The sequence below is a fragment of the Condylostylus longicornis genome, unplaced genomic scaffold (genome assembly GCF_029603195.1).
Source record: "Condylostylus longicornis isolate FDR11 unplaced genomic scaffold, ASM2960319v2 ptg000135l, whole genome shotgun sequence".
Lineage (NCBI taxonomy): Eukaryota > Metazoa > Arthropoda > Insecta > Diptera > Dolichopodidae > Condylostylus > Condylostylus longicornis.
The window spans coordinates 17432225-17459930 of NW_026578103.1; the positions used below are offsets into that span (position 1 = coordinate 17432225).

At 23.4% G+C, this 27706-nt stretch overlaps 1 protein-coding gene across 1 annotated transcript in view; it reads left to right on the forward strand.

Moving 5' to 3' along the window:
- The first annotated feature begins 342 nt into the window (after nucleotides 1-342).
- Nucleotides 343-27706, forward strand: part of LOC129615147 (GATA zinc finger domain-containing protein 14-like) — a 90448-nt gene continuing 63084 nt past the window's right edge. The window contains exon 1 of the mRNA XM_055530226.1: nucleotides 343-611. The gene's annotated coding sequence lies outside the window, so the exon portion shown is untranslated. The remainder of the gene's footprint in view (nucleotides 612-27706) is intronic.

Consider the following 27706-nt stretch of genomic DNA (forward strand, 5'->3'; position numbering starts at 1 on the left):
TTTCAGGAACAAAAAAAAATTTAAAGGATTATAGCAAAGTATTTAATGTTTAAATGTATGCAAACAACATGTTAAAATATTTTCTGTTCAATTAAAATAAAAAAGTAAGAAAATTAAAAAAAAATATTCAAAATTAATCAAAAATGGAAAAATGTGATTTTGAATTAATTTAAAGTGATGAAGTTTTGATTAGTTTTAACCATCTAATTTTATAATCTAAAATATAATTTAGAAAGAAGAAATAGTAATTTAAAATTAACCACAAGATATGTAAAGCGATTCTGAATTATAAATACGATTTAAGTAATAATTAATTATCAAGTGTTTATTATTAAATTAAAAATCAAAACTTAAACTAAAATAAGAAAACATCTTCCATAACTATAACATTAAAAAAATATTTTTAAGTCATATAATTGAATTTATTCTAGTGTAATAGTTTTTTTTTTTTAAATTTAATGAAATAAGTGTATAATCGATCATAAGTGTTATTTTAGAGAAAAAAAAATTAACAAAAACCATTTTATTGAAAGAAAATTTTCTCAAATTCTTGGAATATTATAAAGAAAACTTCTTTCTATTGTGGATTATGTAAAAAATTATTCATAACGGTAAGTAAGTTTTAAATTATTTGAAGAAAATTATAATTAATCTCATTTGCAAAATATTAGAAATATCTTAAATTCTTATTCTATTACAATGTAATGCGATCACAATTTAAATTTTAAAAATTTAATAAATAAATTGAAATTTTAAATTCAAACAACTTTTGACTGGCATTTCAAAAATTACAGCAGATAGTCTTAAAATCAGGCATTCCGCAATTAAAAAAAATCACTCTTTATTTAAAAACGAAAGACTCAAGCGAAAAACTTTTAATCAATTTTAAATGAATTGTGTTGACACTTACAATGTTATTATAACACTTACATTTACCAGTTCTATTATACAGAGTGTTTCGCATAAGGTGGAACATAATTTCAGGAATAATACTTTCATCAATTTCCAGTAAAAAATTGTATGGGGGCGTGGTCCAGATGTACTCATTTTAGAGCTACAGCCTGTTGAAAAAAAATGTACCGGACTTTTCCTGTATATGAACAAAAGCTTATAAATTCGGAATCATACAATATAGAGTTATTATTAGAAGCGTGTTTTACAGGCGATTGACTGTTCTTTATTTTTGGCCTTACTATTAATTTGATTTCAACCATAGTTTTTGACATACAGATCGTCAATACAGTTCAGAATTTTTGTTTTTATGTTTTTTTTTTAATTTTTTTTTAAAAACTCGAAATTTTTCGAAAATTTTTGTTATTATAATTTTTTCTTTTTTTTCGATGCGTTATGATAAGATCTAAAAGGTAACCCGTATAACATTTTACTCTATCTCTCATAGTTTTGCTAGTAAAACATGATGTGTTCAAAAAACATTCGAAAAATGCACATTTCATACAAATTCCAAATTATACATAACTAAACTAAAAAAATATATATGAATGTTGTTTATATGAAAAATGCATGTTTTTAAATTTCATTCGTATGGACTTTAGCATATTTTAACGCTATTTTTTCAATTATATCGACCAATTTTCCGATCGATAATTAATTCAATTATATCGACAATTCCAATTGATAAATAGTAACTAATTTTAGTGAAAAATTGCAGCTAATAGTGCTTAAATCTATTCAGTTATTCAATTAATAAATCTTCAGTTATTCAATCAATTGTTAAAAGCTATAATATCTTGTCAGATCAGAAAAATCTTGTCAGGAACCCTTAAATATACTTAAATTTGTAATCTTCTAAATACCTTTACAATTTTTCATTTTCAGAAAATTAATTTTAATTAATATTTTTAAACTATTCGTTTAAATGTTCGAAAAATACTAACGATGTTACGGCAATATTATACAATTGAATAATTGAATATTTGAATAAATAAAGTTTGATATGCTCTATAATTAAGTGCAATTATTAACAAACTTTGAAAATAAATGCAAGTATTTAGATGACGATTGAGAAAGTTGGAATTTAAAACTTAACGTTATACATTTATCACTTAAACTTTTATAATCATTTCTATTATATGCGTCATCTTAAAAATTGTAGCTTCTGCATTGTATAAGCCCTATTATAAAGCTATTAAATTTCCTCTTAAAGTTAAAATAAAAATTTACATTAATGCAGGGGGCGTTTACAAAATCTGATTTTTTTTTTTTGTTATTTTGCAAGTAGCTCAAGAATCTCATTATAAAAAATGTCAATGTAAATTTTTTTTTTTCAATTTCATGTTTTGTAAACTTGTAAAAAATTCAATAATTGAATTTTTTTTTTTCAATAATATTTTTGGAGTTATAATTCCAAAAACAAATTTCTATATCAAATATTTTTTTGTTTCTTTGATTTATGGCTAATTGAACATAAGTAAATCTTCAAGAGCTTTTTCAAAAAAAAAAAATGATTTATGTTTTGTGTATCTACATATTTGACATCACATTAAATTTAATTTATTTACTTCTGTTGCTATTGCAACTTGTCAAAACCAGGGTTACCATATTATGATTATATTTCAAAAATAATATACCAAAAAAGAAAAAATTACATTTTATTTATAAATATGAATTACTTTAAGTAAAGCAATTTATGTTAATGTATGCAAAGTATTACAATAATAAGAGATTCTTATCTCTTCAAATTTCAAATATTAAATTATAATTTTGAAATAATTTTTAATCTTAACTAGTAATTTGATGCTAGCAAATGTATAAGTATCAGCATTGTGCATTAATTTACAGTTTAAGCAATATTTTAAATTACTGTTAAAAATTCTTGGCTAATTTTAGTAATATTCCCAAAGTTATGATTTGAGAACTTAAAATATTTTGGTTGAAATTAGTATCAATTAATTTTTATAAAATTTTCAATCAATTAAATTTAATTATGCAATAATATTTGTAATACTATTACAACGTAGAACAAAGTAAAAAAAGCTTACATAATTTTCTTGTTTCCAAGTAAATCTTATGTAATTTTATGGCTCGATCCAGGAATAAATTGTAATTAAAAAAATTTTCAATAATGTATATAGAAAATGCTAAATTTCTTATTAGAATATTAAAAATGTTTTCTCTTGTTAATCTTAAAAATTTAATAATAATTAGCTACGTTAACTAAACCTTTTGTTAGACTCTTGTCAATATAAAGAAAATAAAATAAAAAAACTTCAAATTTCTGTAATAAAGTAAATAGAAATATGCAATTGTAAAAGAACAAATACCATACATAATAATCGCTACTGTTATCTTATTGCAAGTTTATTTTATATAGAAATTTTTCAGATTTTTAACAAGATCCCCATTATCACATGAGTTTTCACCAGTTATGAGTTGTTAACATTCAGAGTTTGTTAAATGCATAATAGGAACTAAGTGGTCAAATTAAGAATTAATAGGAAATTAGTTTAATTTCTGTTCCGTTTTATAGATTAAATTATCAAAATTAAATTTCAATGATTTTTAAAAATTCAAATACAAAAATTGTACTTAGTTGTTTCCGGAATTGCTTACTTCAATAAAATTATCAAATTTAGAATTTATATGAATAACTTTTGTAATAGTTTGCATTTATTAAATAAGAAGTAGTTTAATTATTAAATTCCTTTCTGTTATTCAATTTTTTTTGTACTACACATCCTCTTTTATACTTATTACAAAATGGGTTAATTAGTTTGAATTAGTTTGTTGTTGTAAAAAACGAAAGTAATTTAAATTAAAATTTATTGTTTTTTTTTTTCTTTTAATTATTTCAGAGAATGTAGAAGTTCCTAATGACATTAACTACTTTTAAGGGAAAATCTGCAATGCAAAAATAATTTAATGACAATATTATAGAAATTAAAATTCCTTTTCTCTTAAAGTCTTTCATTAACAGTATTTTAAATGAATTCTAAATTCAGTCTGAAACAAAAGACTTAAGGAAGGAACCTTTTTTTCAATCATAACTATATGGTTTAAAATTAATTGAATTTTCCCTTTATAATTTAATTTTGAAAAAATTTTAATAATTTTTGGGATTTATAATGATCACTGTTGCTATAATGGTAGTATAATATACTGCCATACAAAGGAATCATATTATAATTGATAGCTATAAAATGACTATTTGCTAGTAGTTATTAAAATTTGAAAACAAAAAAGTAGTATAAAAATGATAGAAATTTTAACCGAATTTCAATAAAAAATTAATTTCAAAATATCAAGATTTACCGTTTTCGTTCTCCAGAATTAATTGCACAGTGTTCCACTCAGTTTCTGTACGGAAATGCCTTTTGTAGTTATAACTAACACGAATGTAGCTATTATGTTTATAATCGTAAGTGTCTGTTTATTTCATATATGTCACAAATTTCTAACTATTAGCTTAACAAAAAAACCCAACAGTAGCCTAAAAATAAAATTCATTGTTTTGGCAATATGCAGCAATAAAATGATCAGATTTTTTTCACTAAAAATACGAATCTTTTAGACATTAACGCTAATACGTAACAAAACTGTTAAAAATTGTAAGATGAACGTAAGAAATGTGAAACAATAAAACTAAATATAATGTGGCACTTCTTGAACCTTAAACATAGCACATATTTAAACTTTAGAAAATTATCAACAATATTCATTAACTACTAAAATAATTAATAGCAAATAAATATGGTTAATAATTTTATTTCTTACAATTTTCATACAACATAAGATTATAATTTATATCCTGTGTGATATCCTTTAATTAACTTATGAGCATTTTTAAATAGATATAATAATTTTAATGATATATGATACAACTTTCAACATTAATAATATTAAAATAACAATATCTAATTCCTATTAAATATTATTGAACTCTTAATATTATTTGCCCTCCCCCCTGCTACCCAGAGATTGATTACAACATTGTCAAAACATTCGATATCTCATAAGTTTTAATATAAGACCAATAGGCTAATTAATGTTTTTATTTACAACTTTATTTTTCCTATTTCCGTAGAAAAACCTATAAAAATTTTATTAAAATCTACATTGAATTTTCACATGTACTCGTACAATAAATTTTCTTTACAACAACAAAAAAAAAGGACAAAAAAGTTAATGAAATTTTTTTTTTACTTACCAACTAAAGCGTTTTTTAATATAGATACTGCTGAATTTTTTTAATAAATAAAAAAAAAATACAATTTATCTTATTTATTATAATTGATATCTATAAAAAATGCTTTTTGCTTTCATACTACTGAATGTGAGCCAAAAGAAAGTTTGAAGAAATTGAGCGGTAAAAAATTTTTAAATGCGAGTTTTGTGAAAAAAAAAATTAAAGTAATTGAACTTTTTTTTTGTTTTTAATTAAAAAATCTTTATTTTTTTTTATTTAAACCTAGATTTAATATCTTATAAGTGGCTTAGATCTCCATTGCGTTATATTGATTCACATGCAATTATGAGACCGGACCTCAATTTTAATAGATTCTTAACTTAGTTAAGTAAAAATTTATATTATGAAATGAAAATATTAGTTAATAAAATAGTGTTAAATAATGTTAATACCTAATTTAACAAAGCGTAATGTTAACAGAATACCGATAGAGAATATAGAGAAACATTTTTTACCTAATATTAACAGAAATCTTTTATAAAGCAAACTCCAATGAAAAAGGCACATTGAGATTCGATCAAGATATTTATTGTACAGTAAATTCGACTTGAGTCTCGTTCAAACAAAACTTACTCTGGGCGGAAACTCACACTTATTGTAAAAAAAACTTTGTGTTAAAACTGTATTGCATCATTGTTCCATTGCAATTGCCATAAAATGACAAATCCTTGAGTTTACATTTGAAAATCCTTGAACCAATATACTTTTTTTATTCCAATATACTAAAATATTGTATGTGAAATTCCAAAGTAATATTCAATTTTCAAAACAGGCACGAGTACGTTATCCAAAACCATTTGCCGAATACTTTTAGAATAAAATTAATTGATTCAATCAGAATTGTTAGAAAATAGTCTAACACGCCTTTAATTAGTATGCAAAGTTCTGAACTTATGCAATTACAATATGTCTCTTTTTAATAGATTTAATTGACAATAAAATGTGACATAATACACAAGTGTTATATAAGGTTTTAATCTCTTGAAAATATAAATATGAAATTTTTCAGAGTAATTTTCTTGATTTTGTTATTTGAAATTTCGTTTTTTTGTCGATTTGATGACATATTTTATAATAACAAATAGAATCTAGATAACAAGGGCGAAAATAAACGAAAATAAATTTTTTTTAAAAAGACAAATTGATAACAAAAAATTACGGTCTTATTCAATCAGTCAAAGGATATTTTGAGGATAAATTATCGCTCTAATCTGTAACATGAACTCAATAATTTCAAAATACTTTTATTAAATATTTAATCCCATAAGTAATTTTATTATTTAACCCAATTTTTACTATAAATTTTATTTTTATTCATCAGCCTCTCTAAAGCTTTAAATATATCATCTTAATAACGTATGCTATAAAATTTCTTCACAATTCATTTTCCAATCCAACGAATACCTTAAGTCAATTTTAATTGTTCCACATTCCTAAAATATACATTTTAAATTTAATCGATATTTTCTCACGGTAATCACCTTACCAAGAATACACCTAATTAAAGTAAAATATTTTCTTTTTATTCTCAAATCATTTATGCCCTTTCTCTTCAATAAATTAATCGAAATATTCAATAAAAACAGCCCTCTTTAAAAATACACAAAAAAAAAATCTGGAGCACTTCAATATTCAATTATTCATGAAAATAATTCGAGGCAGAAAATTTACAAAAAAAAAAAAATTAAACCATTTTCTGTATTTAAAGGAGAGCACGAAACACAAAAAAAAAACCCATATATCAACAAAAACAAGTGCCGCTACTCCATTACACACACTCAGCAATAAGTACACAAGTTAAAAACAAAAAAAAAAACAAAATTAAATTTTTTCATCTCATTCATTCGCCTTTTAACAGTAGCACTACTATAAAAAGAATAAGAAAAAAAGCAGAAATTATTTAAAGTTAATAAGCGCGTAATAAAAATTTATTTTAAAATTAATGTGCCACCTTTAAAATATTCAATCCCCAGTTATACTCAATTCGCTTATTATTTTATTTTGACTGCTTAATTTATATACTAAATTTTATATGCTCCTTTTTCAAATATATTTTACTTAAGTGTAATATACGTTTTTGGCATTTTGGTTCTGTATATATATCAGCTAACTAACATAAATAGTAAGTATAATAAATAACGAGCATTATAATATCGTGTATCGGTTATAAAACACTAATAAAAAGTCATAAAAAATTTTAAGAAAAAAAAAAAAAAAACAATTTTCATCAGTCAAAGTACATGAAAATGAGCACTTTATATTATCATTTTTTACTGCCACTACTGCTGCTGTAGCTGCCGCTGTTGCTGCTGGTATTTATTACCTCTGTAAAGTTTTATTCTCTTCTGTCTTTAAGTGAAAATATAAAAAAATATTTTCATTTAAAATTCAAAAAAAAAAACTTACTTGAAATGCGGTGCTTTATTAAAATTTTCAATTTCAATCATCAAAACTTGAACACGAATAATATTTTTGAGCATAAGCCTAAACAAACCATTAATAAAAAATTAAAATGCATAAGAAAAACATACACATAATTTTTTCTATACCCAAATCGCCGCTGTATTACTTACTTCTTAGTTTTACGAAAAAACACACACACATATGAGCAATGCAGGAAAAAAACTCCGTGCATATATAAAATCAAAATAAAAAAAAAGTAGAAACCAAAACTAATCATCCACACATTTTCAATTCAATCATATTTGAGTTAAGTTTTTTTGGTAATCTGCGTTGATAACGTACAGTTAACATGAGTGCACATATAGTCAAGATTACATTCATATAAGCACATACAATATACACTTAATGTACCCATAACAAAATATAAAAGTATGTTGTAGAGCACTAACAGAAAAAAAAAATTATGTTGTATATTTTTAAGTATGTGCAATTTTCCATAATTTAATGGATTTTTTTTTTTCCAAAGATAATATCACATGTATGTACGAGTAGCTCTATAAAGAACTAACAATATTGTATAGTATATTCCGTTACAGAAACCAATCATTTTTATTAAAAGCTGAATATTAAAAAGAGGAAATTATATATTAATTGCACAACATGCTCTATATATTACAATCTCTAACAACATATACATGAGTCTTTTAATATAAAATAATAAAGGAGCAGTTTCCCATACACATACTCACGAAAACAAAAAAAATTCAAATATATTTGAACTTTTGTTCATAAAAAAAATTACTGAAATTATTATTGAACCAATATCGAAGCAATGATGACAAGCTCAAATTTATGATGATTTCATTTCAAACACGTCATATTGAAATTTTTTATTTAATGGAGATTTTGTAGAATACTTTTATATGTATGAATAAGCATAGGTTCTTACATGCCCATGTATGGATTCATAATTATTATTTGTACAAATATTTTTTTGTTATTCCCAGATCAAAATCTTTGAATTAAATATTATTTTGTTGATTAAAACAGCTTAGTTAATTCATTTTCTATTCCCAAATTTTGTTATAATTAATTAATAAATTTAATATTATTTGCAAGTTAATTGAATTATTTATTTTAAAATTTTTAATTATTATTATTCAACACCACTCACATCCAATTTGATAGCAAAATTTTTCAATTTCTATGTACTTAAGCAAATATTATTTAACATTATTGTATAAACAAATTATTTCTCAAAATATTATACGCATTACACTAGGCTGTCTGAGAAGATCTAAATAGGGCAACAATGACAAATTTAATTAAAAAGTGTTGAAAAATAATAAATGAAAATTTGACAGTAATTTTGCCTGCAGTTTTCTCATATTTTATGAAAATTAGTAATTATACATAAGTAGTGTATTTAGGTATATGGAAAGTTATAGGTTTATAGCTTCTAGTTTTTTCAGTAAATAGCAAGAAATCTATATAATTTTATAATAAGATTTTTGAACAAAATTTAAAAAATTAATTTCTTATAAATTTTACTACTATTGTCAGTATTTTTTCAATAAAAATTAGCAAAAATATTGTGTTATTACTAAATTTCAAGAGCATATCTTACACATAATACCAACAAGTAAATGATTTGCAAAAACGATCGCATTTTTCACAAAAGAAAGTCAAGGTGACTTCAAATTTAATTATAATATATTGACCAAAGAAAAATATTAAATACTGTCATCAGGTGCGATTCAGACTTGTTTGATGCGATACATCTCCAAAAAGTGCACTGCAAATACGTATTTTGCATATATGATAGTATCGGCGCTATGACTGCCATTTTCTGGAAAAATGTATGTGTTAATTATTTTTTTTTAATATGTAATGGAAATGAGCTTGATGTAAATTGCAAACGTAAAAGAGATTTTTTATATTCATTTAGGCTATATTTTATGGGAATAAATATTATGAAATCGAAATTTTTTGATAAATTTTAGGAAAGTAAGAGAGAGTAGAGTTTATTTTTCCATGCAAACTTTTAAAATCGCAACACTTATTTGTAGTATGTTTCGAAATTATAATAAAACTAACATTTAACGCTTATTTACCCGAGAAATCTCTCAAATATGAAATTTCATGAAAATTTAATGAAAATTTTTTTATTTTTTGCCGCATGTCAAATATAAATTTCTTAATGTCGGATCAGCTAAATATAGAAAAATTGTAAATGTTCTATATTGTCAACTTGCACAAAATAGTTTTGGCAGTGATGTGACCAGGGTTTCAACTCCACACCCTTCACTTAAAGGACGGCTTTAACATCCATCAGGTCATTAATCAGATAATTATTATTAATATGATTCGATGATATTATGGTAATATGTATCAGAAAACTTAATTTAGTGTCCTATAGGAAAAAATCAAAGAAAAATTTAAAATATTTTTCTAAAATAAAATAATGTTAAAATGTTGAATAACTTCTAGCTTGTAATTGAAATGTTGAATAATTTCTAGTATATTGAAATCAATATTTTTGAGCCTTTTGTGTATATTTTGTCTTAACGCTTAGCAATTTCATAGTTATTACAATTTAATAAATAAGTTATTAGATTGCCAAGTAAATCAAAATTGTAATTTAATAAGTCAATCTAGTTGTCTGTTAATTATGGAAAAAAAACTTTTTTTTTTCCTTTTTCTTTTAAACGCACTCGCAATTAATAATAACGCTTATATCATAAAAATATTTTTTATTTATATGCACATACCTATATGTAGGTATATGCATATATTAAGAAAACTATAAGAGAAATCAATTAACTGTTTATTAAAAAAAAGTAATGTTATAAAAGAAAAGTTAGTATAAAAGCTTTGCAGAGCAATTAAAAAATAACAATAAGAAAGAAAAAATAAAATAGTGTACAAAAAAAAGTATAACAGAGAAGGGATAATTAAAATATAATTATATGTATGTATGTATGCATGTTTGTACATTTAAAAATATCCAATAAAATTGTTGATTTAAGGCCTATACGCCTTGAATATAATTTTTTTTTTTTTTTGCACTCTAAAAACAGTTATTTAATATGACACTGAAATAAGTGCATATAAAACATACTTACTTACCTACATATATTTATTATATTTGCGTAAAATTCTAGGCTAGTAATTTTTATAATAATCTCGTTAACTGTAAAATATAATCTAATATATGTAATTATTATTTATATTTAGATTCAAATTGATTACATTCTAAATGGCATAATTTGTTAGCAATATTCCTTTAACATTTTATGTATGTATATGAATGCCAGTTCTGTATATTACGTGCTCATAACCTACCCAAAGCTTAAAAATGTTAAAAATTAAAACAATTTTATCAACATTATTTATAATTGAACAGTTACAAATATACATAAATATATAAAATTTGATTTAATCGGGTGAGTCTGAAAAAAAAAAAAAAATTGTCATTATCAAAGGTTAAGTATTTGGTAACTGTTTTTGTTATCGATTTTCAAGAAATTTAAAAGTCCATATTATAAAAATTGAATGAGACATGAAATACTTTTCAACAAGTTTGCAACATTGTAAAATATTTAATTATTACTAGATTCATATGTATGCATATTTAAACTCTGTTAATTCGGTAGTTTAGTCGGAACAATGTTGCAGAGTAGTTATTATACCTTTTTCTCCGGTTTTTTAACTGACGGTCTAGGGTTATGTCTTAAGTAATCACCTATATCCATAAAATTCAATATTTAAACAAAAATAGATTGTAAAAGTGTCGTTATTTTTAAATATATAATACATCCGTCCAGTTAATGAACTTACAAAACTGGAGCATGGCCTGAGGTCAAATTAACTAAATCAAAAGTAAATCTAAAGGAAATTAAAATAGATCTTCTTAAGCTAGTTTAGCTTTCGTCATAGTTTCAGCAAAATGAGCCCAAAAACATGTTAAATCAGAATATATCAGAAAAATAGTATAAATGCAAATAGTTAAGTTTGAAAACCAACAAATTGAATGCTTTCAATGTAAGTACATTGATTGTTTTGTACATTTAAAGTAGATGAATAATCGTTTTTAATAATTATACAAGGATATTTGAAAAAAACATTGTTCCTGTTTGTATAATATGCAGAGCTCGTTGTGAAAATGTCGAACATGTGAAAGATTTTTCTTGTTTGTATACAATATCAGAGCTCGTTATAATAGATGTCAAAGAACTGAAGCAGCTGCTATCTATAGAAGCACTTTGGAAATTTAATTATTATGCAGATGGGTATTTCTGCGATTCAATTCTGTTCAAAAAAAGGAATTATTTATCTTAATCACAGTTTTGTAATATTCCAATAATTTTAGAGTCATGTCATACAATTATGCGCCAAAGCATATTAAATATCAATCTCAGTCATTTATGAACATTATAAATGGCACCTATACATTTTGATTTGTTTTTCTAGATTTCAAAATATTAAAGTCAAATTAATTTATTATGAAAATCATCATTTTTCTCAATAATAATAAAAATTCATAATTTTAATAATTTTTCTTAAGTTTCGAAATATTTTAATTTATCTTAACTCCACAAAATGCAAAGAATAAAAAAGATGAATATAAAATGAAATTTTTTTAAAATTTATTACGACAGTTGACAGTTGTCATAAATAAATTTAATAAAAATTAAATAAAATTTAACAATTTATTTGAAAAATATTTTTATGACATTTTATACACACTTAATTAAATTACAATTATTATATGCCGTTACATATCTTTAATTGGCTATCATTATTAATTAAGTGCCATAATATAGTAAAAATTGAAAAATAAAAATCAAATGTACTTTAATTAGGTTAAATTATCTTCTACATACAGTGTCTAGCTTATAAGTACTTAATTGAACAAAACAAAAGAAAAAAAAAATAAAATCAAAAGATCTGAAAATTCCAGATTTGCTGTACAGTGCAGTGCAGTGCACAAAGGTAAAAATGCAATTATAATAATATAAAACAAAAACAATTTTCAATATAAAACAAATTCATACACAGTAAGTTGCAAAAAAAAAAGAAAAACAACATTTGACAATCACCATGCAACAAATATACAACCATTCATTGCACTTGTACAATATTGTGAGCAATTAATGGTAAATGTTTTCAATTTTGATAAATTTTTATTTTTATTACCGACAATGCTATAAAGTTAAATAATAATAAAAGGTTAAATTAATTGCTAAAAAATTTTACAATTCCCTCGAGTTAAGTTGAGTAATTAATTTTTGCAACAACAACAATACAAAAAAATACAAAAATCACAAGGAAACTTTATAAAAACAACAATCAATGTAACATAAAAATTGTGCCATACCTAAAAAAAAAAAAACAGAAACAGAAATAAAAACAAAAACAAATTGTAATCAAAATACGCAAATGTACTTACACAGTACGATTGCACTAATTATAAAAAAAAAAATTCAATTAGAATGAAAAATTATATTATTACAAATTAGTGACAATTAAATTGCAATATGCACCAAATTAATATTGACATTAAAACAATCACAGCTACATTCAATATATAAAAACGGATTTCACTATAAACGCGAATACGAGTATTACTTTAACATCGCATATATTGGCGAAATCTGTAGTTTTTTGAGCTCTGTTTAATATATTAGAAATGAAATAAAATTTAAGAAATAAAAAAATTAAATAAAGCAGTTGGAGAAATGAAGTGGGTTGAATATCTTAATTAATTTGAGTGTACACATAAAATTTTAAATGAAATATGTAGGACTATATGTGAACAGTACATATTATATGTGTTTGTGAATATATGTAAGTAAAATATGATCATATTTCATTCGATGTTACATTAATATTTCAAATCTAAATTCAAAAATAATAAGAATGACCAATAATGGTTCCCAAATGTGCTAATTTTGCTGTCACTATCTCCTTATCACGAGGCTATGATTAAGCGTTCTCTTGAGGAATCCTAAAATCTAAATCCGCGATAAAAATTTTCGATATATCATCCGGCCCCGTCAGACATGCTCTGTTTTACGTGACCAGTCTGACTCGCCCAGAACCAGATACTTGCAGAGACATCGAAAAATTATCTCCTTCTTGTCCATTTCTTGGCAGCTGCGACACGTTATGTTCATCGAGACAGTTCAAGGAACTTATCCGATATCCGATATTCAATTTCCAATATTTCAAGTAAATCTATTGATTTCGTATATAAGCTCTATTCAAGCACCTCGAAAAATTAACTTATCCGAAATTGAGATACTGGGATACACAAACAGACCTAAGTATCAGTCAGATTTTTCTTACATTTAGAAATCAACATTTCAAATTTGGTATAATCACTATTTATCTTGACCCTTGTTGCACGCAAATTGAGCTTAACAAAGAAAAATAAATCTTCATCAATTAAAATTTTTATTTTTAACGAATTAAGTATAATTTTCCAATAATTTATTCTAAAAATTTACAAAAATAACCGAAAAACGATTCTGCTCCTTTTGTAAACAAAAACAAAAAAAAAACACAAAATTTCAAAAACAGCTGGTTACAAAATTTGTTTTCTGTTTATAATTTTGATCTTCTAATTTTCCATAAGCAAGGTGATATTTTCTTTTATGCCCAAAACTAATAAATAAATAAAAAAAAAAATAAAAACCAAAAATCAATCATTAAAACAAAAATAAGTGCTTAAGTACTTTTATTTTTTCACTTTTTCATTATCTTTATTTTTCACTTACAAAAAATAATATAAAATGAAAACTAATCTTAACTAATTTAAAAGGCACTTTTGTTATGTAATAAATCCTAATTTACCGAGGAGAAGAAACCTATTTAAAAATATATAAACCTATGCAAGTAGATGAACTCATAGCTTAGCTACTTAACAATCTTTATAAAATATAATCAAGAATTACTCCATTTTTATTGCAAAAAAAAAAAAGTAGCAAAATTTTAAAATAAAAGCAACAACTGTACGATCCATTTTACCTATTTAACAAAAACAAAACAAAAAAATAGTGTATAAGTAATAAAAACCAAAAATTCAAAAAATCACGATCTATCATTTTATCGTTTTTAAGTGACTTACAGTATAATTAGCGTAACTTTTTAATATATTTTATTTTTCTTTTTCATTTTTTTTTTTACTTCAATATTCTTTTCATCTAAATATTTTGCTATAGTAACATAAACACATATACATACTTGTTTTATTATTAAATATACCTTCATTCTAAGAAATTTTTAATTTATTATTCACAAATTTTAATCGCGCGCTCATTTATACAAAACAATATATGCACACATACAAACACTATATATACTTATATTTTTAATGTATCTATATCATCTACTCATATACATAAATTCAAATATATTTTCAAAAAGAATAAATTTTACAGACATACATATATGCAATAAGTTTATGTACCATGGTTAATTCTAATTAGAAATTGTTTTTTTTTAATTCAATTAATGACCTATCCCAAATGATAAATGCCTATTAACTGCTACATTACTCGTTTCATCAGTTAAGAAAATTTTCAAAAAAAAAAAATACAATGAAATAAAAAAGACGATATGCATTTCAGTCATTAATCTATTTGGACTTGCAATAAAATAAAAAGTTTGAGTTAACTACATATACTCGTATGTATAAAGAAAATCTTATAAAATAAAATTAAATTTCAAAAAATTGAAATTCATTTCTTATTTGCTATACACGAATTAATATTGCGCTCTATTTTTCCAGAAAAATTATAAAATCAAAAGAAAAATTTAGATTACAAATAAGCATAAAGAATCCAAATTATATTTTAGCAAATTTATACGATATACTCTTATATATGCAACACAGGTAAAATTTGTTATATGAACATGTGTATGTATATATGATACATATTGGAATAGGTACATATTTAAACAAATTTTAAAACATCATCTCACTTTAGTAAAATAATCGCGTCAATAATATGGTGATTGCCATGTCTATAATAGTCATAGAATCTTACCATTGTATATACTTGCTTGTACTATATGCGCATACATTACATGCAAGCACTAAATATAACACCTTACCGAAATGAATAAATATAATTAAATTATTGATATTTCAATTGAATTGTATATAATATTAATAAATTTTAGTTTAGAATAGCAAACAACAAAATCTCTATCATAATAGGCTAGGACTTTAAACCATGTATATATAACATGTTAAAGTCAATAATAAATTCCACAGTAAATTGCTTAATAAAAGTAGTAAATTAATATTAAAAACTCATTTAATAATAATTTTCACTTTATATCCAATTTTTAATAAGACTTCACTTTAAACATGTGATGCACAATACACTTTTTGATTAAAACACTATTTAATACACATTGTTAATTAAGATTATCACAATATTAGGGTAGAAAGAGCAGAAGTATAACACTTATTTTAAATATTATTCGAAATAAAAAAAAATTATTTTAATTTTATTTGGAAGTCGGAGTGTCACAATTGAGGCGTAATAGTCTTGAAACCAAACTGTGAGAGTTGGATTCTAGGGGCCGTAAAGTTTTTAGACCTGGTCATAAATTTATATCAAACATAAGTCAAAACAGCTCTATATGAGTTATATTACTCTATGCCTACAATTAAGTACAATGAAAAATTTATTTTTATTCCCATTCCTGTAAATATTTTTTCTTTTGGAGAAGGCACACCTTGGAGAGTTATAGGGCCTTATACCTCAATTCCATAAAATTAAATCATAGAGTCATTTTTAAAGACTAGGCATAATTTTTTATAATGACCTAATGAAGTAAGATTTAAACATGAAATTTTTTAACAAAAGCATCAATACCATTACCACTACACAATTGGCCAAATATTCTTGTAAAAATAATTACTCCTAAAACTATGTATTCAATATCTTATTATTGACTGGAATCAATATCTTATTATATTATAACAATATTATGTTTAAAAAAAAACAAAGTTTGAATGAAATTTTTATTTTCTAAATTTCATGCTTTAAAAGTACAAAACCAAAAACACTTAAAAAAAAAAATAATTTTTTTTACTAACCAGAAACAATAACAATTTAAAAAAGGCGAGGAAAATCACTTAAAATGTGGAAATTTTTGCACAATTCTGACAAGCAGACAAATTGAAGGCGAGCACAACTAAAAATACCATCAAAAATAATGTATCAGAATTCAAAACAACATACATATACTGACACACATGTATTATATACTTGTAATATAAACTAAGAAAATATATATGTATGTATATATATGATATATAATATTATAATATATAAATAGACACAAACTTTTTTCTGTATATTTCACTAAAAAAAAAATTAATGTAGAACATTGTTATAAAGAAAGAAGCATAAATTAGGTACCTTCTTATAAAATGCAATAGATCACACCATAAAAATAAAAGTTAAGGACTAATATATAACCGAATACAAAGTGGATACATACACATATAAATAAACAGGCAGATAAATGCATATATATATATACTAAATATTACTATTGACTATAATGTATAAATGTATGTGCATAAATAAGTATACTTTTGCTTGAAATTAATGTTTATAGCTTAAAATGAGGTTATATGGGCACATCAGATTAGATATTTTTGCAAACTACATTAATACTGCATACATATGTACATATATGTATACATAATATATTTTAATATGAAGAAACGCGAATAAATTGGAAAAAAAAAATGCAAAAACAGAACAATGAAAGTCAAGAAAATAATAACGATATGAAATAGATCTCTTTTCACTCAATTACACATGCACATATACATATATAAGCAATTTTATTATTGAAAACTGAATCTAAATATAGAGAGAAACAATTTTATAAAATTTAATAAGAGTTAGAAATATCCTTGGAATTTTTGAGTGAACCAAAATACATGAATACCATTAGCGTGTCAATGTTAAATTGTTTTTTTTTTAGATAGTATTGTTGCTATATATTTTTATGAAATTTGACAATAAAAATTGCCCACAAGTTAATATTATTTGGCAAGTTTGAAACGGAATTTATCTACAAATAAATTTTTAACTGTATAATAGAATAGGAGTAGCTCAATTAAATTCGACTGAAATCTCTGAAAAAATATTAACAAGTACGGCTAATCAAAAAGATGTTATTTCTCTTTTTCGAAATTTTCTATAATTAGAGCACAAGTTTCTAATTTAGCAATAATACAATTTAAGCATGGTATGTGCTTTTTACTATACTACATTTTTAAAATCTAGAATGCAAACCAAATATTTTTGCATGTGCACCTTTTATAAGCTCTTGTTTATTTCGATATTATTTCAACAATTTATTTCTATTGGTAGTTAAAGAGTCCATATTTAATAATTTTGTAAATTACACATATTATGTCATAAGATCGAAAATTAAAATTCCTTTAATATAGCCAGTTAACAAGATCTCCAATTTATATATTTGCAATTTTATCATTTTATATCAAAATTCATATTAAAAGAATTTCAAGAAAAATCGTTTCTAATATGATTTAGAATATACTTTCAAAAATCCATGATAATTACAAGTACATATACAAAGATTGAACTGAGATTCTTTATTTACAATATGAGTATAAATTCGTAAATTTTTTTTCAACTCTAAGATATAAGGGAACATTATGAAATTTAGAAATCTTATAATTTTGTCTAATTATATAACATACAATTATTGTAGTATTTTTATTTATCAAAATTACCTAATTTTTCGATGTTTAATAAGTGTTAATTTAAGTATTTAGGTAAGTTATAGGTGAATAGAAAATTTGTGAATATAAAATTACATTTGAAATTTCCCATTCTAATATTAGATTCTAATTAATTAACATATTATTAGATGTTATTCAGTATTATATTTTGGAAAATTATTCAAAAACTTTGAAAAATTCTCAACTATCATAAAATATGCCTGCATTCGAACACGGACTTGGTTAGCCAAATTCATTCATTTTAAAATTCCATTTTCTTGAAAACTTTTCCATATTAGAAAACATTATACATACTAACTTCAGCCGGAAGACTACTAAAATATTAACAACTCTAACTCAATTAACTTTAAAAGAAATTTGTGTGCTTGTCTCATATGTAATTGAGCCCATATTCAACCGATCAATTTACTTTTATAAATTAATAATACAAATCGAAAAGCTATATACGAGTACTGCAAGTAATCACAATTTTCTAATACAATCCCATATTATTTGCTCCTGAACGACTTAAAATGTATAAAGAAATACAAAGTGTTGAAAATTTAAGTACAATATACGGCTAATACCTAAGTATACATATTTCTTTTTATAAGATTAATTTAGTATAACAAAAATCTAATTTTTGAAAAGAAAGATGCTATATGAAAATATTGTTTAACTGGAATAATAGAAAACAGTAAAAGGAATAAAAGTTATTCATTATAAATTTTTCTTTTTTACTTAATCAAGTATAGATGATTTTAAATGAGTTTTCAATTGCATTACATTTATATGTATATATACGGGGTGATTCAGTAATCAGTAACATAACACATATCATTATTTAGGGCATCGAAAATGAGTAAAATTTTTCTTCAGAATTAGGTGTTAAATCTTAACGGTGTTTGAGGTATGCAAGGGTTTTAAAGAATTTTCACGAAATTTTTACTTCAAGTCCAAGTTTTTTTTACTTTCGAAAACTACAAATTCCCTTCCGAAATAAACAGTTTTTGAAAAGGTTAGTATAGGGTTCGAAAGCAATATATTATTTGATTTTGTATTTTATATACTTTCGGAATACCGAGCGTTCGAATTTTAAAAAAATCAAATTTTTATTTTATTTTATATTTTTATTTTTCTGAAACTCGATAATTTCGTACAAAATTTTTTGAAACTTTGAAATTTTTTTTACAGAATTTTGGCTACTTTCTCAAGCTTTAATTTAAGTCACTAAATGTTAAAACATTTAGTATGATATAGGAGATAACGGAAAAAACCATTTGTAGTTCAAGATTCTAAACCTCAAAAAATTTTTGGTTAGTTATATCATTCTTAAAGGCAGTTGACATTTTTTAGAACCATTAATCTACTAACAAAAAACTTAATTTTAAGAATTTGGTTGAAGTCGAATACAAATTTTCAATTGCCCAAGTTGATTACTGATATCAGAAGCAAAATAAGCTGGATAAAATCAAATACACAGACTTTGCTGACTAAGAGACTAAGGTCCCAGAAAGAGTGTGTAAGATGACAATCGTTGGTTCTTTGGTTAGACCGGCAATCTCTGGTCACTTATTTTATTGAATCACCTTGTGTATACAACTACTACATTTTATGGTATATGCACTCTCATTATTATGGTTGAATACAATTTGAAATTATTTTTAAACAAAACAAAAAAAAAAGAGAATAATAAAAAATTTTCATCATCAGGCCTCAGGAGTTGATCTTTATTATTGTATTAGATTTTTGTTTTTTTAGTTATTATTATGTAGAATATGATCAGCTACCATCTATAACCTTTACTTTATTCTTCTTCATAATGCATATATAAAGTAAAGTTACTACTGTTGTTTTGTATACTTACTTATATCACATAATATTATAAAGTAGAGTATACAAAATATTAAAGAATTTCATCAGTGCTATATTGAAGAAGATAAAAAAAAATAATAATAAATTAATTCAATTTCCTTAATAATCTTTATACATTCATTTCATTCTATACTTATCTTTTACGATATATACATAGTATTCTATATATCACAGCTTAGCTATATTGGATGAAAATATTGACCTTGTTAAACTTTTTACATATGTAGGTGAAAAGAAGTCAAAAAATTGGTAGTATAAAATTTAAAAGACTTGTATATATTATACATATACATCAAATACAATACACATTATATAGACTTACTTTAATAAAGAAACAATTCGTATAAAGTGAAAGATTTAAAAGATTAAATTTTATGATGAGGCAGGCAGGCATGCAATGCACCTTAAACTCTACATTATATAGAAAAAAGTTCTTAATATTGCAATTTTTATTACAATTTTTAATCTTTATTTATACGGATAGCATTATAGATATGTGAATGTCAAAGGTTTCTTACATACACATATTTACATGAACTCCTATGTATACATGTGGATACTATACATATAATTAATTATATAAAGCTTTCATTATGTGTACAATACTGGTGATGTGGTATATTTATGTATAGAATATGATCGTGATTTGATTATTTTTAAGAAATTTATTTGTTAGTATAAAGGAATGAACAAAATTTTTAGTATAAATTAGAAAGGATTAAAATTATCTTATTGTATAGAAAAAAAAATTTTAATTAATATATTTTACGTATGTGTAGATACAGAAGAAAATTTATAAAAACTGCTAGAAGATTTTGATCAAGTGAAAAATGCTGCTGCTGTAAGGTTTTAGATCAAATGTTACTAAAGATGCAAATCAAATGTTTTTGATTTTAAACCAAATCCACTAACTAAAGTTTATAAAGAATTTAAAAATTAATAACAAAAATTTTTTTAATAGTATTTTTAATTATTTTATTTTATCACAATTTTGTCACAATGTTAAGTTCAAACATATTACAATTTAAAAAAATTACTGAAAAATTTTAACAACTTACTGAAAAATTTTAACAATTGTTCACCGTATCTTTTATTAGTCTTACATCGTATGTGTTCTTAAATTTGTTCCACATATTCAGCATTCTCTACTGAGTGGCTCAAATTTCGCATAATTATTTCTATGAACATGGACAACAAAAAGATCAGGTGAACAAAATGTAATATTAGTGTTCCCGATGAAAGATGGACATCACATACGTGACATCACTTCTGTTCTCATATGATGGAATAAAAGCAAGTTCACCCCAAAGAAGGTGGTGAATCGCAAATCTTAAGAAATCTTTTTGAATCGACTCAACCCTACAAATTTGAATGCCGTAATTAGAAACCAAACCTGTGACACAAATTCCATATGAGCATGAACAAGGGATGAATACAGGGACTTAATGTAAAGTAATATATGTAAGGATTGCTTAGAATTTATAAAAAAGAGAAACAGAATCAATTTTTGGAAATTTTTATATATGCTCTCCTTTATGCAAATAAATTATGAACAAATTTATGTATCAGATGATTGCTTATTATAAGCATTTAATATAGCAAAATAAACATCACTTAGCTAACGAACGTAGCTATCAGAAAAAAAATCGTCACAGATGGAAGGAGAAAGAAAAAGGAAAAGGGGAGGAAAAAATAATATTGATAATATTAATTTAATATTATTAAGTAAATTAAAAATTAAACAGCCAAAACCCAACGTACAAAACTACTGTAGGGCGAGTTAATAGAATGCGTCACATAGAAGCTAAGAACAAATTAAACAAAATTAATGCTACCGTATGTTGGCAAAAAAAATAGACGAATACAAGTTAGGTTTGCGCAAAATACGCGTCATCTGCTCATGCATTCCATAGTCCGTACTATAACGAGTCCGTACTATATTTTGCCTGTAAGAAATTTGATCTAATAAAACTGAGGCAACCATATTAAACACTACGAATGATGAATGAAAACTATATCGGACTACGACAACAAAGGTACCTTAAATCCCAAAACTAAAGTTTACTTTGATTTTGAGCAAAAATATTGATGTAAGACGCAAACAAAATTTCTGTTAAGCATTGATTGATATAGTACTTAATAAATTACTTGGCCTTAATAAATTTATTACGTCTTGATAGACAATTAGATAATCTATTCTATATTTACGATCTAATAATATTAAACAAAGCTCACTCTTAAATTTTAATTCAATTTCGATATTAAATATTTTATTTCAAACAATTTTTTTAGATACCTACAACAATTAAAACAAATAAAACATAATTTATATATAATTAAACTATATGATGCAATAAATTTTAATGATATTATTAATAATTTTCCATTTTAATATGCTCATACCTTCTAATTGGATAAACGTATAAAGAGTCAATCTAAATTAGATTGATTTTATTTTCAATCATCAAATCAATATTGTATTATTTTATTTTTTCTAACAATATGCAGGAAATGATTTTGTTACTTAAGTTTTTTTTTCTCATTTACAACAAAAAAAAATAGAAAAATTCCATCAACAGAAAATGAAAGTTTTTTTTTATTATTTGACATAAAAATTAATGAAAATAATAATTTTCAAATATTAAAGAAATTATATTTAATTGTCACATAATAAAATGAATATGTTTTGTATCTATAAAATATATAGAGTAAAAAAAAAGTAGAAAAAGAAAATTTCCGTTGCGTTTGTTTGGTTTTTTTAGTGTTTTGTAGTTATTTTCCTCTAATTTCCCTTCTTTTTATAAACTGATACAGTAATAAAAGTAAATGTTTTCTATATAAAAAATTAAAAAAACTAATAGAAGATCGGATCACGAAGTTACAGAGTACTGTATTTGATTAGGTTGTATGTAAGGCGTTGAGAGAAACACTGAAGAAATTTTATTATTGAGCCAAAATTTACTTTAAAAAATTTTAAGTGTTTGAATAGTTTATATAGAGACCTGCAATATTATTATAATATTGAATTAGGTATCGTAACATGAAGAAAAGTACATAAATGCTTTCTTTGCGAGTATGTAGAACTGCAAATTAAACAAGTTTATTCATTAGTTCTGAAATAATTTCATACTAATAAATTTTATACAAAAAATTTTGTCTAATAATTACTTAGCAATTCATAAATTATAGCATTTAAATACAAAACGCCGTTTGATATGCAATTTTTTTCTCTACTCGTTTTGATTTGTAAAGTTTCTCACTTAAGTCTTTTGATATTTTCAATTATAACGTAAAATTAACAAAATCTAATTTCTCTGAAGGAAGGATAATATAAATTGAAAGTAATTTTGTTTAACAAAATTAACATAAAATCTTATTCGCTCAAGAGATGTTAATAAAATAATATTTAATAGTTTTATTAATAATTTACTGCGCGATTAAAATTTAAAAATTCGTAAGTCTTCTTTTTTTTAAACACAATTTTTCTAACAAATTTCGATTTGGTTTTACTTGGAGTGTCTCACAAAACTCATGTTGTACCAAAAATTAAATCTTTAAAAAGATTATATACAAAATATATATAAAGCGATTTATTAAAGGAGAAGAATATTTGAAGCTGAAAATTATTTTCTTTACTTGTACAATGGTCATTAAATATTTTTCGTAATTTTTATTTAAATAAATGAAAAAAAAAACTCTATAATAAAATGCAAAAAACATTGTCTGTGGTGTTGCCATATTATTATTATTATTGTAGGATATTTATATGTTTGTTTAATTTATTTCTTTTATTATTTATTTTTGTTTTCTTTATTTGTTATAATATTTAGTTTAGTTGAATTTAAGCAATTACTATAATTAACTGAAATAAGTTTCAGTGTTTTATACCATGAATGCTGTGGTATCAGATGAAATTGAAAGTTGATTCAGACGAATTTTCCTTTTTCTTTTTTTTTGCTATTTTAATACAATAATAAATATGTTACAATAAAAAATCAGAGTAACTTTTAGAAAAGTCACAACCAAAGAAAAAAAAAGAAATTATAAACTGGATTATATAAAATTATATTTTATTATTTTATTATTTTCTTGTTTTGAAGTTATTATTTCTTTACTTTTAATTTTTCTGTTTTCCTTCGCAGTATGAAATCATAAAGTTTCAAATAAAATTAAATTTATATTACGGTCATGTTGCCGTTTTTTTAGTAAAAATATTTTGATTAGTTAAAAACGAAAATTATAAGGCATAATACTAGAATATTTATTTTGTTATTTTTAAAGTAATTTAATCGAATTTCAAGATTTAATTTTGTTGATTTGTTCTAAAAAGTCTCTATTTACACACCTGTAAATTTGCTCGATCTTTAATATTCTAATTTCAAGATATTGAAAAATTAATGCCAGATATTATTGAGAAAAAAATTATTTTTAAACGAACTTCAGAAAATCCATAATAATAGTCTGGGGAGAAAATAATTATTTACGTCTGAAAATTACTGTTTTCTCCTTTGGTATAAATATTTCGTCCGTAAACTTAATTTTATTGAATATTTGTAAAAGAGCCTTGAAAATGCATATAGCCTTTACTCTTCCACTGCAAGTTTTTCAAATAGAAATACAGGGAAACATTAACAGGGTCGATCTATAATAATATAATTATATTGGAACCAAATATTTAAAATTATATGCAATAGATATCAGCCATTAGTATAGATCTATAATTCAATCTAAAGGAATGCATTTATATCAAAGTATCGTTGACACATAAGGCATCCGATATTTTACGATAATAAAATAATTTTTAATTTTTTTTTTGAAATTGTGTATATCAACATAAATTTTCAATATTACCCTTATGGCAGCGGCCAATATTTTTAATTTAATTCTAATATTGTCACAACTTCTACATTGGAAATGTATGTGCGCATTTGTTTTTTATAACAAAAATATTAAATTTAATAAAATTACAAAATCAAAATCTTTTAATACATAAAAATTTCTTGTTAACAATATTTTTCTTTTTCGACTCTATTCAATTTTACACACTACAATTGAATTTAAATTTTCCTTTCTTTTCAAATTTTTATAATAAATATTTTTCATATTCACTTTCATTTAACGAAAATAAACAATTATATTTCATTTTCAATTCTAATCCTTATTTGGATATTACAAATTTTTACAAGTTTTTAAAATATTGTTAAATTTACGTATGTAAACTTTAAATATTTTGTGTTCTTTTTAAACAATAGCATGTGAGCAATATAAATCACAATTAATTTTTTCTCCCTTATTGTATTTTACTGCATGTAAAACAAAAAGTGTATGTTAACATCCGAGAATTGTTATTTATATTTTGTTATTGCATTTTTTCTTAACTCCAATTAAGTAAGTTAATCGTTTTGAACTCCATGTCTTTTATTGGTATTTATTTTTCGAGCTTTATCTACTATTATATTAATAATTCTTTTCCTGTTGTGTAAACCTTAATCCCATTGTTAAAATTTCTTATCATGTGCTTATTTTACAATAAAACTTTTACATGGCCAATAGGTTTAATCATCTGCTTGAGTAGAAGGCATATAAACTATTCCTAGAATGTAGTCACCTATACCAAAGAGGAAACATGATGATAGTTTTTACAATTAAAATATTGATTCCATGTGAAATAAATCAATTAATTTTCCATAATAAATTCGGTCTATTTCAAAACAGCTAACTAATTTTTTAACACTTTCTTTCTCTTACAATAAACGTAAAATATTTAAAAAGCTTAACATTTAAAACACTATTGTAATAAACAGTTTCTTTAGTACTTCTCTATTGATACAGACACATGATAACTTGAATAATCCAATGCACTAAACTTGATGCATCATTAATAAAAATCTTAAGGCTGTAAATTTCAATTTAAATAAAAAAAAAAGCCTTTTATTTTTTTTTTTATTTCTTTGAATTTGATAAAATTTAATCCTAGATTCTCCAAACGAATACATAGATTTATGTATATTTATAACACCAAATTGTAAAATATGTAGAGCAAAATATTCATTTTTTTTCCGGTTTTGTCCCCTAAGAAGAATGAAAAGTAAAACATATTTAAAATAAAAAATAACAAAAAAAAAACTACAAAATTAACATATGAGTACATACTTTCCCATATTGGAATGACATAATCGAACACACTTTCATTTTTCATATACAAACATTTTTGTTTTAACTAAATTTAGGTATTAACAAGTTAACTAACTTACTACAATACTTGTATATGCTACCAGGCTACCGACACATTTTATATATTTAAATCAATAGCGCAAATACAATATATATACATATAAATATTTCAATATAACCTTTTACTAGTTTTGTATATTTTTTGAATTGAAAAAGAAAAAAAAAATAAAAAGATCATCTATAGGAGTTAAAATATAAAAAAGGAAAATCAAAACGAAGAAGCTTTCAATAGAAAAGTCTAATACTAACGTTAATACATATACATTTATATACTGTGTATAATTGCAAATAAATATACGTAATGCATTCATTAATGCAGAATATCGCACATATAAAGAAATAATTCAGGAAAAATTTTTAACATTCTCTAAATGCAAAATAAATATGCAAGACAAAATTATAACAGTTTTTATTTTACATATACAATAAAAAATTTACACTGTTATGAAGAGCTAATTCCCAATTGGAATTCTAAGGTGATTAAATTAAAATTAGGAAAGCCTACCCCAAGAAAATCGAAAGAAATTTTCAGATAACAATATTGACCCAGTTTCTATACATTCAATTACAATTACAATTGAATTTTTTCAAAAATTGCATTAATTTTTTTTATTTAATTTTATTTTAGTTTAGCGAATGATAACTCTAACCCTGCTAGGTTGCCAGGAATAAATTCATACGCAAATGGTTTATGCTTTTCATATATTTAAATTGGAATATTTCAGGCTATGTCATCATTATTACAATAATCTCTTGGTAATAATTATTATTATGAGCAAAAAAAATATTGTAGCTACTTTGGGTTTTTTTATTTAATTAAACAGCTGCTAACTTACAAACATAATATTACAACTTAAAATAATTATTTAAAAAAAAAAAACTTGTCCATATAAATACATATACATGTACATAATATATTAATTTAGACATATTTACGTAAATGAAAGACATGTAGACTATATGAGCTTATAGTGTTAATATCATCACAAAATAGAATCTACAATTCAACTTATTTAACAGTGAATTATTAAATGGAGACATACTTACATAGAAACGAATTACAAATTTAATAATAAATAAAGTTGGGTCAAACCAATGGTTTGTATTGTAGCACTTTTCCCTTCAGCAAGTGAAAATTCTGCTTTTAAATACAGTCTATGTATAGCTATCACACTATTAAAATTATTTTCATTCATATACAAAAC